Genomic DNA, 14,246 nt, shown 5'->3' on the forward strand with positions numbered 1-14,246 from the left:
CTCAGAGAGAAAAAAAATAGAAGACACCAAAGGGGGATCTTCCTCCCCACCCCCCACCACCTCCGCGACCTCGTCCCTGCTTCCAGCTCACCTACAGGAGCTGCCACCCCAGTGTCTGGGCGGAGGAGAGGAAGGAGTGGGAGCGTCCTGGCAGCGCCAGCTCAAGACAGGCACCCGCAGAAGCCCTTGGCCAAACCTCTTGGGAGCCAGCCGCTCTGAACACGGGTCTTCGGGGACACTGGCAGCTCCAGAGGGAGATTCTCTTGCTCTTCTCCCGAGGCTGCCACCCTTAGGTGTAATGGTCCCCGCTTCCCAGGTCAGCTTCCTGGCTGAGCTCGGTGCCCCCATCCCTGCCTGTCACAGGCAGCCCGGGTAAGGGAACGGGGCGGGGGGGGGGGGGGGAGGTGCTGTGAGCCGTGAACTCGCGACAGAACACTCCCGGCCCTCCGTGTGGCGGCCCAGGACCACCCCACCCCCACCCCCGCCATCAGGTCTCCGCAGAGCCTTTAACTCACCGAGTCCCGAGTCCCGGTCTGCACCCGCATCTCCCCGCTGCTGCGAGGCTGTGCGTCCTTGACTGCAGGGTGACTTGGGAGGTAGACAGTGAGGCTTTGAAAGGGGAAAAATAGTCCTTAGGGGAAGATTGAGTCTGGGGCGGCCGGTGTAGCCAGGGAAGGAAGGCGGTGCCGTTCCTTACTCCAAGTCTGTTGAGTTGTGGGAATCGCCACCCCCCCTCCCCGGTCCCGACAGACGGTTGTATTCATAGAGGCAGCTGCCTTTGGGTGGGGGATCTACTTCCTGTGCTCAGATCTCAGGAACCCTTCTAACTTCTGGATCTGGTTGAGGGGCCGGGGGTGGGGGGGGGCGGAAGGCCACCTGACTTGTGCCTACTACATAACGTGCCAGGGTGGGGCAGGGCACAGGAAATGGACCTGGACACCTGCCTCAGCATTGATCGCCTTTCCTTGCTGCTAACAGGCTGTCCTCCTTGGGGACTGTGAGGGTTGGTTACTGCTTGGCAGTCAGTGTTTGTCCCCACCACCAGGCCACATCTCCTGAGGTGGGAACGGAACACCATCTGGCTGTTCCTTGCTGTCTAGTCCCCCAGTGGCCTCTGGTAAGGTCCTGCTTACAGGTTGTAGACTTACCTCATCGTTCTACCCAGAATTCTAGGGCGGCTGCTTCCTGGACCTTGAGATAGGGTGAAACTCAACAGGGAGTAGCTGGGTGCCAGGATTCCCAGCAGCTGTGGACTCCTGGGATAGCCCTGGGGTGATGCCCCTCTCTCCTGCCCACTCCAGACTGGGCAGGGCAGGCTTCCCTTCTGCTCCAACCTTGGTAGACCTGCCTTAGTGACCTCAGGCCCCAGGTGCTGAGGAGGAGGGGTGCTATAGAGGTTCCTTCTGCTCTAAGTCCAGGCCCATTGAGCTGAGGGCCCATGTGGGGCTCCAGACTGTAGCTTCCCTTTGGCTGTTGGGCTCTCCACCAGGGTTGAAGCCCCCTCCTTGTAGGACAGGACTGCAACGGGAGCCCTAAGAGAGATAGTGGGGATAACAGGGCTTACAACTTTTTCGTTTAAAAGGAAATTCTCCAGGGGCACCTGGGTGGCTCAGTGGGTTAAGCCTCTGCCCTCGGCTCAGGTCATGATCTCAGGGTCCTGGGATCGAGCCCCACATCAGGCTTCTACTCAGCAGGGAGCCTGCTTCCCCCTCTCTCTCTGCCTGCCTCTCTGCCTACTTGTGATCTCTCCCTGTCAAATAAATAAATAAAATCTTTATTAAAAAAAAGGAAATTCTCCAAACTGCCTTGTCAATGGCCACCTGATGGGCTCTAGCCTGATTTTGTGATGTCGTGGAGACTAGTAAATTTTCATGGGACTGTAGAGGTTAGAACTCTAGATGTTCGTATCTCCCCTTGTCAAGTCTCGCCTTTCACTGGTCACTGTTAAGCAGAGTCAGGTGGGAAATGTAAGCTGTCCCTCCTCAGCTCTCTCTTACCACACACTCTGGATCTTTGCATGATCCTGTTTTTGTTGGTGTTTGTCTTAATAAGTATGGCCATTACCAAGCTTTGCACTATTGTAACAAAATTATATAGTTGGTAATGTCTAGAAAGAGGAGGTGACGTGACCTTATTAATCTCATTGAATAGGAAGCATAAGGTGAGCTCCCTTGTTTCTGCATTCTCGGTAGAGCTGTGCATGTTCTGTCTCATTTGTAACTGGGCCTGTCAGCCCTCCATCCATCTGCACAGAAATCTCATTTATGTCTTTCCTGTCCCAAAGAATGTCAGAGTCCTAAACACAGCCTGTGTAGGTAGGCAGTGATGGGGGGTGCAGTTCCAAGGTCCCCAAGACCACTCCCAGGCCCCGCGATTCACTAGAAGGGCTCACAGAACACAGGAAAGCCTTTCTATTCACCGCTACAGTTTACTACAGCAAAGGGAAACGAATTCAAATCGGCCACAGGAAAAAGCACGCCGGCCCTGTCCAGGAGACCAACAGGTACAAGCAAACTTCCAGCTGTCCTTTCCAAATGCTGTTGTGGGCAGTGCTAAGTTCTCCGGTTTGTGGACAACAAGCACTACCACCCAGGCAAGCTCACCGAACTTTAGTATCCAGTGTCTGTAGTTGGAGGTCAGTTATATAGGCATGACTTACCAACCATACACCTGACCTTCGGTCTCCAGCCACTGCGGAGGTCAAGGCCATACCACCTGGCTCAAGCCCCATCACTATCTGGTGTGACCCAAGGCCTCCAAGTAAACAAGAATAGGAGAGAACCTCCAACCAAGGGCTTAGCGGTTACCTCCCAGGAGCAGAGCACAGGGCCAAATCCTTCTTTAGAATGTGAAAGTTCTGGTCAGTCCAGACTTGCACTTATTATCCTTTAATTGCTTATTCATTAAACCTGTAGATTTTTTTTAAAGATTTTTATTTATTTATTTGACAGAGATCACAAGTAGGCAGAGAGGCAGGCAGGGGGAGGGAGATAGCAGGCTCCCCGCTGAGTAGAGAGCCCCATGCAGGGCTTGATCCCAGGACCCTGAGATCTTGACCTGAGCATTAAGGCAGAGGCTTTAACCCACTGAGACACCCAGGCACCCAAACCTGTATATTTTAGATATTCATTTGCCCACCCACCTCCTGGGGGTTGCCGAATGTGTTCCTTCTTTCCTATTCACGGTTTACTACTGAAAACAAGGAAAGATAGGATTAAAGAATTTGCGAGACCTAATTACATTGACCTCACAACGTGGTTGTAATGACTTTTGAGGGCTTGAAGACAGATCTTCTGCAAACATAGTGGATTTTAAACCTTGAGATTTGTGGGCTCCGAACTTCAAAAAGATTTATGATATTATCGCATTTGATCTTCCAGTGGGCTTTGAATTTATATCCCCATTTGTCAGATGCAGAAACTGAGGTTTGGGAAAGTAAGCTGACTTGCAGATGGTCTCTGCACTTTCAGGACAACCATGAATCACCCACTGGAAAGTTGCATGGGATCTAGTTAGGGCATTCTCAGTGTATTCAAGAAGCTCATGTTCCTGAGGGCAAATGCAGTGCGTTTAAAAATGCAACCATGTCCAACTACTTCATGACCGAAATTCTTAGAAAGCAACAGTTGATTCTGTCAGTCAAAGAGAAAAATATCCCCAAGTCATAAACCTGGATATCTGAGCTACATTCCTCTACTAAGTGTCCATTTTTGCTAGAACTTTTGTTACCACCGAGTAACACAAACAAAGTGGCTTACAAACAGAAATTTCTCTATACCAGATGTTACCAGGGACACAAATTAAAACAATGACTCTACTCCTTATTAGAGTGGCTGAAATCCACACCACCAACACTAAATCCTGGGGAAGATGCAGAGTCATAGGAGATCTTATTCACTGCTGGTGAGAATGAAAAATGGCACAGCCACTTTGGAAGACCAGCAGTTTCTTATGGAACTAAACAGTCTTGTCATAGGATCGTGCTCCTTGGTATTTACCGAAAGGAGTTGGAAACTCCTTTAGGTAGTTTTGAAAATGTTTATTTTCAAATAAACATTATCTAAATGATATTTAAATAAATAAATAGACATTATCTAAAACATTCAAAGAAAGAAAGAAAGAAAGAAAAGAAAAGAAAACCTTATGTCCACAGAAAAGCCTGCACAGGTACATTTACAGCAGCTTCACTCATAATTGCCAATTAAGATGTCCTACAGGAGGTGAATGGATAAATAAACTGTGGTCCATCCAAACAATGGAGTATTACTTGGTGCTAAATGGAAATGACCTGTAGGTCAAGAGAAGACATAGAAGAAACCTAAGTGCCCATTACTAAGTGAAAGAAGCCAGTCTGAGAAGGCTGTATGATTCCAACTCTGTGGCTTTCTGCTAAAGGCAAAACTATGGAGACAGTAAAATAATCAGTGGTTGTCAGGGGAGGGAGGGATGAGTAGGCAGAAGGTGGAGGACTCCTAGGGCAGTGAAACTACTCTATGGGTCATTATACCTTTGTCTAAACTCACAGAATGGGCAACACCAAGAGTAAACCCTGAGGTAAACCGTAGACTTGGGATGATGCGAACAATCAGGAATGTGCTGTCTCACAGTTTCAGAGGCCAGAAGTTCAAGATTGCTGGTTCGTTCCTTCTCAGAACTGTGAGACAGAATCTGTGCCATGCCTCTTGCCCAACTTCTGGTGGTTCGTTGGCAATGTTGGGTTACAGAAGCATCACCCCATTTCTGCCTTTATCTTCATGTGGCATTCTCCCAATGTATGTGTCTGTCTCCAAACTTCCACTTTTTACAAGAGCACTGGTCCTATTAGATGAGGGCCCACCTAAGTCCCTTATTTTGACTTCATTACTTTTGAAACTACCCTATCTCCAAATAAAGTCACATTCTGAGGTATCGGAGTGAGGACTCCAGTTTAGGAATTTTTGCAGGATATAACATAGTACAGAACAGTTAGTAAACAATAACTTAAAAAAAAAATCAGTGGGCAGGGCACCTGTGGGGCTCAGTGAGTTAAGCCTCTGCCTTCGGCTCAGGTCATGATCTCAGGGTCCTGGGATCGAGCCCCTCATCGGGCTCTCTGCTCAGCAGGGAGCCTGCTTCCCCCCTCCCCCACTCTCTCTGCCTGCCTCTCTGCCTACTTGTGATATCTGTCTGTCAAATAAATAAATAAAATCTTAAAAAAAAAATCAGTGGTCAGAATTCTGATCTCCACCTGACTGTGGAGAGCTGGAAGAAGGGTAGCTCTCATTCTTGCTATAAAAAAGAGCTGCTGTAACATCGGGTTTTTTTTTTTTTTTTACTTTGTTTGAACCCATTGGAAGCTGAGGTCATAGAGTAACCCACTAGCCTGAAATCTGAAAGCCAGTGCAGGAGAAAGAAGAGGTTGGTTAGGATAGTAGACAAATTGGTTAAGAGTGACTATAACCTAACAGCATTCTAGGAATCCCCTGGAAACCATTAAAAAAAAAAAAAAAAAAGGAAAAGTACACATCCTCTTGGAGACATTTTCTTCCATTAACCTCACTGGGTGTTCATCACAACAAGCCTTAAAAAGTGGGCTGTGGACCAATATGGAACAGTTTAACATATGCATAATTGGAATCCCAGAAAAAGAAGAAAGAGAAAATGGGGCAGAGATAATATTTGAAGAAATAATGGCTGAGATTTTTTTCCCATATTAGTGACAGACACGAAACCACCAATCCCACAAGCTCGATGAACTTTGTATCAATCATGTTTTATCATTTCTGTAACTTGATGCATTATATCATCAAGATGGATGTCAATTACTTTAGGTAAACTACTAGGGAGGGAAGATAACCATTTAACGTCCCCACATTCCTAGCACAGCATGAGGTCACAAGGGTGCCACTTTTAAAATTTTTTTTTTTTTATTTAAAGATTTTTATTTATTTATTTGACAGGGAGAGATCACAAGTAGGCAGAGAGTCAGGTGGGGGGGGGGGGCAGGCTCCTGGCTGAGCAGAGAGCCCAACACGGGGCTCTATTCCAGGACCCTGAGATCATGACCTGAGCCGAAGGCAGAGGCTTAACCCACTGAGCCACCCAGGAGCCCCAGGGTGCCACTTTTAAATATAGCTAGCCAATCCTGGAACCTCCTTCTTCCCTCCTCCTTCTGGAAGAAACCACAAAAAAGGCACTAGTCCACATTTCCTCCCTCTCCATCTGTCTTGTAATTGACCCCAGAACTTCCCCTGAGCAGCTCTGTGGAGTGCTGTGTTCTTCCCAAGAAACTAGAATACAATAATTTTATAATTTCATGGTCATTCTCTCCTTCTGATTTGTGTTTGGCCTTACCATACCTTTGTTAAAATAAAAAACAAAGGGACCAACCTGGCAAATTTCCTGAGCCAGCAAAACCAGTTTAGTCACACAAGCAAAGCTTAATTTAGCCTATTTTGCAAGTCTAACTTGACCTGGGTCATTTCTTGCTAATACCTCTGGAAATCATAATCAAAACCAACCACTGATCAATTCCCTATCACTTAAGAAAATTCTATTATAACCAATCACCGTGAAGAATAAACAATCACTGCTTTCTCACTATCTAAGCTGCTTTATAACAACATATCCCTGAGCCACATTCCATATTTTCCTTTAAGTGCTCCCAGTTTGCAAAACTTCTTCGATGTGTACCAATAAACTTCTACCAAGTACTCTTTTTTGGTCTTCTTTTATTTCTGGACTTTTGACATCTTTGTTAATAAATTTTGATGAAAACAAATTTCAAGAAGGATAAAAAGCTCTCCCACCACCAAAAATCACATTTATTCATCATATTCAAACTGCTAAAAACAAAAAACAAAATCTTTGAAGGCAGCCAGAGGGGAAAAAAGACCCATTAGCTGCAGATGGACGAGGCTATGAAGTACAGCAGTTTCTCATCAGATTACGTACAAGCGAGAAGATGGTAGTATCATCTCTACAGTGCTGAAAAACAAAGCTGTCAATCCAGAATTTTTACTTAGTGAAAATATCCCTCAAAAGTGAAGGAAAAATAATTTTCACAACCAACAATAACTGAGGGAATTCACTGCCAGCAGACCTACTCTACAAGAAACGTGAAAGTAAGTGATTCAGGCAAAAACAAAAGTAAACAGGGACACCTGGGAGGCTCAGTCCATTAAGTGTCTGCCTTTGGCTCAGGTCGTGATCCCAAGATCCTGGGATCAAGAGCTTCAGGATCCAGTTCAGCATCTGGCTCCTTGCTCCTGGAGCCTGATTATCCCTTTGCCCCTCCCCCTCCTAGTACTCACATGTGCGTGCTCTCTCTGTCTCTCTCTGACAAATAAATAAAATCTTTAAAAGAAATAAACAGAAAACAATATAGGTTGGAAATTTAGATTTACACAAAGAAATGACCGCATTAGAAATAGAAGAAATGAAGGCAAAGTAAAATATTTTTCTTATTTTTATCACTCTAAAAGCTACCTGCTTAAAGTAAAAATTGTAACAATGTCTTCTATATGTGTAGCATATTTTAAAGTGAGGTGTGTGACCCAATGACAAAGAGATGGAAAGGAGGAATTGGGAATAAACACTTATAAGGTCCTTACACTACAAATGAAGTATTTTAAAAAGGAATCAATAAGGGATGCCTGGGTGGCTCAGTTGGTTGAGCAACCGCCTTCGGCTCAGGTCATGGTCCCGGAGTCCCAGGATCGAGTCCCGCATCAGGCTCCCAGCTCCATGGGGAATCTGCTTCTCCCTCTGACCTTCCCGCCTCTCATGCTCTCTCTCACTGTCTAAAAAAAAAAAAAAAAAGGAATCAATAATAAGTCAATTGAGGAGGTGAAAAGAAATAATAAAACTAAATCCATAAAGGCAAGAGGAGAAGAGAAAACAAATAATAAACACTTAGCAAGCACATAGATTTTAATCCAACCATGCCAATAAACACCACTAATATTAATGGCCTAAATATTATCAGGTAAAGACAAGAGATTGTCAGATTGGATAAAAGAAAAAAAGAAGGACCCAACTATAAGTGGTCGGCAAGAAACCTTCTTTCTTTCTTTCTTTCTCTCTTTATTTATTTTTTAAAGATTTTATTTATTTATTTGACAGACAGAGATCACAAGTAGGCAGAGAGGCAGGCAGAGAGAGAGTGAGAGAGGGAAGCAGGCTCCCTGCTGAGCAGAGAGCCCGATGTGGGACTCGATCCTAGGACCCTGAGATCATGACCTGAGCCGAAGGCAGTGGCTTAACCCACTGAGCCACCCAGGCGCCCTATTTATTTATTTTTTTAAATTTATTTGACAGAGATTGAGAGATCACAAGTAGGCAGAGAGGCAGGCAGAGAAAGGGGGGAAGCAGGCTCCCTGCTGAGCAGAGAGCCTGATTGGGGGGGGCTCGATCTCAGGACCCTGAGATCATGACCTGAGCTGAAGGCAGAGGCTTAACCCACTGAGCCACTCAGGTGCCCCAAGAAACCTACTTTAAATAGAAAGACACAGGTAGGTTAAAACAGTAGTTATAAAGGAGGAGAAGGGTAGTTTTGCTTACCAGCATACAGCTGGCAATGTTTGGAGGCATTTTGGTTTTCAGAACTAGGAGGTGCTGGTGCGTAGAGAGGCCGGGGACACTGCTGAACATCTTACCCTGGACAGAACAATCCCGTTACAAAGAATTATCTCAAAATTTCAGCATTGTTGAGGTTGAAAAACTTTGGTATAAAACTAAATAATTGGAAAGATATCATGAGAAACAGCAACCAAAAAAAAAAAAAAAAGAAGTTTGAGGTCATCATGTTTATTTTGTTTTTTTTAGCTTTGTTATTTTATTTTAAAATAACAACAACAGGTGGGAGATCAGGTTTGGCCCAAGGTTTGCAGACCATGTTATACACCAATTTTAATATGAATAATAAAAACGTGATTTAAAATAGTAGCAAAATTCAGTATTTAGGTATATGGTTAATAAAATAGGGGCAGGATTTGTATGCTGAAAACTATAAAATTCTTATGAACACAAATAGATAAAACTTCAATAAAAAGATACACCGTTTTCACTGCTCAGAAGCCTCAATATTCTTAGGAGGTCAGTTATTCCTAATTTGATCCAGAGATCCAATGCAATTCCAATCAAAATCCCCGCAGGCTTTTTTTTTTCCCCCCTTCCTTTGTAGATATTGACAAACTGAGTACGAATTGCAAATGGCACTCTGAGAACCCTAGGTCTAGAAAAGCGAGGACTGACTGGCTGGTGAACAAATTTTACTTTTTCTCAACATACGTTGTGGGTTTGTTTTACACACGCGCAGACCACACACCACACCCACAGACAAACGGGGGCCAGAGCAGCCGTGTCCTTCTGAGAGCAGACCTTGGAAACAATGAACCTGCACTTTGAGGTTTGGGGGTCTGCGCGTCTCCTGCGCTTTCCATCTCAGCCTTGAGAACCTTTCCGAATGCCTGGGTTTCATGCCCTTCCCCGGCTCCCCAGCTGGAGGGGTTTGGGCCCGACTAGCTCCGCCCGGCGACCGGCTACTTCTGTGGACCCGGTGCGCGTCTATGCGCGCAGAGCGCAAAGGGACTGCAATCCCTAGCCAGCGCCGCGGTGTTTCCACGCGCGCGCGCGCTTGCCGGGATCGCCCCAGGCAGCTGCCTCGGACTTGGAAAGCAGTTGGCTGGCTGGGTTCGGTTCGGCGGCGGTCCTGGTAAGAGGGCGGTCGGCTTGGATTCCCCCGCGGATCCCAGGCAGCAGCGCAGGCCGGAACAGCAGGGGAGAGGCCCCCATCCCAGACGGCCTCCAAACAGGACCTCCTGAGCGCCCTTCTGCCGTCCCTCGCTCCTTTCCTGACCTTGACGCTGCCTGTCTCATTTCGGAGCCCCGCCGTCGTGGAACACCTGCGCGGGTCTGCTTCTCAGGTTCGCGGTTTCTAATTTTCAGGAAACGCTTGGAGTTGTCATCATTAAGTTTCTCACGCAGCTTATTGGAATTACATCCACGAACTCCCCTTCGTTGCTCCGTCAGTAGGGCTCCCCAACTCCCGTCCTCCACCCCACTTTTTCTTAAAAAAAAAAAATTATTTATGTATTTGAGAGAGAATGAGAGAGAGAGAGAGCAAGCATGAGAGGAGGGAGGGTGGGAGGGGGAAGCAGACTCCCTGCCAAGCAGGGAGCCCAGAGGGGACTCCATGCTGGGACTCCAGGATCATGACCTGAGCCAAAGGCAGTCGCTTAACCAGCTGAGCCACAAAGGCGCCCCCATTTCTTGATTGTTGTATTAGCCATGGATAGGAAACCTTCTGCTTGTTGTTCCTCTGTCAGTCCCCTTGCTGAACCATTTTCTGAATTCTTACCTTATTTTTATTTGTTCCTTGTTCCACACTGTTGGAAAAGTTCAAGATATTTAACATCTTCTGGAGCTTCAAGTTCAGCTGCATTGGCTAACACGCCTTGAACCGTGTGGTGCACAGGTGCTAGCAGAGCCCGGTGTTTCTGCCCAGGTGGTGTGGAGGTGTCTCCCGTGCTGGAACGTTGCTTTGATTTAGATAGTTTGACGTGGAAGGAACCGTCATCCTAGTCTTGTTAGGCATGTGTGTATGAATACGTGCTCATTTATACCTAAAGTAGAGAAATGTGCGAGGCTTCACCAAGACTTAAATTGAAATGATCTTTCTCCCCCCATAGAGAACCCCATATAGGATCTATCACAGTGGACCTACTGTGACTCCCTGGGATAAATCCAACGTGATTATATTGGTCATTCTCTTACTGTACCTTAGATTCTGTTTGGTTATTTGGCTTCATTTATTGGAATAATTGTTCCTCTCACTGACCTGTAGGTATCATAGATTCCTTTTGCATAATAAGCTGGATCATTATACATCTTTTGTTCTTTCCTAAAAATAAAAAAAAAAATCTATGAACTGGAAATTGTCTTCTCTAAAATGTAAAACGGTCTAGATCCCAAGGCCTCCGAGGTATTATTCTTTGTTCCATTTTTTTTTTTTGTCTAATTTTGCTTCTTCCTGTGTTTTCTTCCGTATTGCCAATTTCATTGGAATTCTCAATTTTATGAGTGAACAAGAAGCAAGAGTATTTTTTTTTCTTGTTTACATTTTCTTTGACTACTGTTAGGTGTACCATTCTTATGTACCATCTTTATTTCTTCTTTAACCCTACCCCTCTTCCTTCTTCATATGAGAAACTTGAATATTTTCCTATTTATTTGCTCTCTACTCTTAGAGGAAGGATGAATCACCCAGTGGAAATTCAGGATGTCAGACACAGAGGGGCAGCCATCAGAGAAGAGATTTTTCTCCATTTCTTGCTGGGCTGCGCTTCCTCTACCTTATTCAAGAGGACTGTCTGAATTTCAGGGTCTTTTTTAAGTGTTCCCCCTTCCCCCTCCCCAGTAATCTCTTCACCCAACATGGGGCTCGAACTCATGACCTTAGATTTTTTTTTTTTTTTTTTTTTTTTTTTTTACAACCTTAGAGATCTTGAGTCCTATCCTCTTCCAACTGAGCCAGTATGGAATCTGTCCAAGCCATTCCATCCCATTATCTGGATTCCGTACCACCTCTTCTTGAATCTGTTCATGTCTTCAACAATTATCTTAAAATTTACTTTTATTGTGATTGAAGTAATAGCTTTGTTTTACAGGTTTTTAAAATGGCATTTAGAAGCAGCTTTTACTACTTTTATAAGGCTACTCTTGGGATTATAACAAAAAACAACCTGCTATTAGTTCCATCCCCAGTAATATAAAATACAGACTTTCTGTAATTGTAGATGAAGATTTAACTCTTCTCTACCCATGTTCCTGCTATCCTCTTCCCAGTATAGTTACAGGAAAATTTTGATTAAGTTGGTAGTTAGTGTTAATAATTCTGTAACACTGTGTTAGGGTCCGTTATTAAATGAAACGAGACTGAGACAAAATGAAAGTTATTTAAAGCTTTATTCTATGCCAAGCATTAGAAGTGAACTAAGTTAAAGTTATGCAAAGCTTTAAACTATGTCAAGCATTAGAAATCAGACTGACCGGCCAGGGCCGCTCCCGAAGAGAGCGACCCCTCCCAGCCTCACAGACTAATTTTTATAGAGCAAAAACCTGGCCACTTATAGGTAGCCAATGAGATTGTAACATTGTATAGTCCTGTTAGGCCACGTGCAGGTGGCCAGTTGAATTACAATTTACCCTGTAGTAGCTGTTTGACCTAACCTATTACTCTGGTCAGAATTGGTGCTCAAGTTTGGCGCCCAAACAGTAGGTTTACATTCTTTGGCGGTTAGGGAGAGAGTATGTGTGCTTCTTACTGATTGGATGTCTCCACCTGGCCTGACTCGTCCTTGTATTCTGGGCTCTGTTATCAGGAACTGGCTGACCAAATTTTACTGGCTTCCCAGACTTGCTTCTAAGTAAGTTTCTCAGGGCGGAGGGGGCGGGGCAGGGTTGGTTTAAGTTTTACTGCACAAACAATAAAATGGCTTTTAACCAAGGTGGAGTCACTCTGGCTAAATAGGCCCTTACAACTGTAAACCTAATTTAGCACAGCCAGAAATTGTATATTACTACATCTCCCGTAACATTTGATTTTTTTCTGGATCATCTAATTACCTCTTGTTTTCCTCTTCCCTTGCTTTTTTAATTGTTCTCCCAATTGCTCTGAAAGAACACAAAATGCCTAACTAAGATTATTTTCTGAACTTTCAGATCAATCACACAATCAGTTAGATCCCGTCTTGTTTGTTTTTCTGGAGACTGCTATCCTATGCGTTGATTCACACCTCCCTAAAGGCTTCCAGATCTTCTCTTCCTTTCTGGGGTTTTTGTATTTCCCATGTGGCTGTGAAAACACCTCTCTTTACTCTTGTCTGCCACGTACTGGGCCCTTTCATTTCAGTGACTCTCTATTCTTAAATTCTGAAACATTTGCATAAAATTGTGTCTCTTTTGGCTTTCTTTGTTCTCTATTTCTGGAATTTCTTTCATTGGCATTGGCTCTCTTGGATCTGTCCTCTAGGCTTCTAGGCTTTTCCTCCTATTTCCTGTTTCTCTGTCTTTTTGTTAAACTTGTGGATAACATCTTTTTCTTTACCAAATCTTTCATGGATTTCTCCCTCCCCATTATCCTATTTTTAAGAGGATATTTTTATTTTTTAATAATTTTAAAATAATTTTAATATCTTTATATCTTAATATCTTAATAATAATTTTTATAATTTTTAATATCTACCATTTGATTCATTAATGTCCAAGAGCTTTTATGCCTGGAGTTGAACCCCCATAACTTTATTCATTTTGTGAATTTACTAAATATTCTGAGTATTAATCATCATTTCTTTTAAATATTCACATACTTCTTTTTTTTTTTTTTAAGATTTTATTTATTTATTTGACAGAGAGAGCTCACAAGTAGACGGAGAGGCAGGCAGAGAGAGAGAGAGAGAATGAGAGAGAGAGAGGGAAGCAGGCCCCCTGCTGAGCAGAGAGCCCGATGTGGGACTCGATCCCAGGACCCTGAGATCATGACCTGAGCTGAAGGCAGCGGCTTAACCCACTGAGCCACCCAGGCGCCCCAAATATTCACATACTTCTTTAATAACAAATCAAAATGTATGGATTTAAAATAAGATGTCTTCCTTTTGAATGAATTGCAAGCTTATCTGACAAATTACTTTTAAAAGTTCAATTCCAGGGTGCCTGGGTGGCTCAGGGGGTTGAGCTTATTATGCCTTTGGCTCGGGTCATGGTTTCAGGGTCCCAGGATTGAGCCCCGCGTCAGACTCTCCATTCAGCGGGGGGCCCTGCTTAATAAATAAAAGTAAAATCTAAAAAAAAAAAAGTTCGATTCCATTACCAACCTAATAGATCTTAATCTCTTGAGTGTTTTAACCTCTTCAAAAGCAGACAACAGTAAATACGTAAATGATTTTTTTACTTTTGACCAAAATCAACTAAAAAGAGCTACTTCTATGAATTGAATTCTGTTGTCTCAATACTGCCTATTTTTAAAATTCTAATTTCTATACCTAGCTAAAATTTTCATAGAGTATGGTAATTTTACAAGGCCCTATATTTTCATGCCTCTCTAGGGATGCAGTAGCTTGCAATATCATCAGGAAAAATAGTATAATCTGGGAACATGCATGCATGTTGTTATCACTAAGTGATACTTGGTTGGGCCTCTAGACTTGCTGACTTCTCCTTAAAGGAATTCAGACCTTACCTTCTGTTTGGATTCAGGTTCAAGATTA

This window comes from Mustela erminea, chromosome 3 (genome assembly GCF_009829155.1).
Source record: "Mustela erminea isolate mMusErm1 chromosome 3, mMusErm1.Pri, whole genome shotgun sequence".
NCBI classification, from domain to species: domain Eukaryota; kingdom Metazoa; phylum Chordata; class Mammalia; order Carnivora; family Mustelidae; genus Mustela; species Mustela erminea.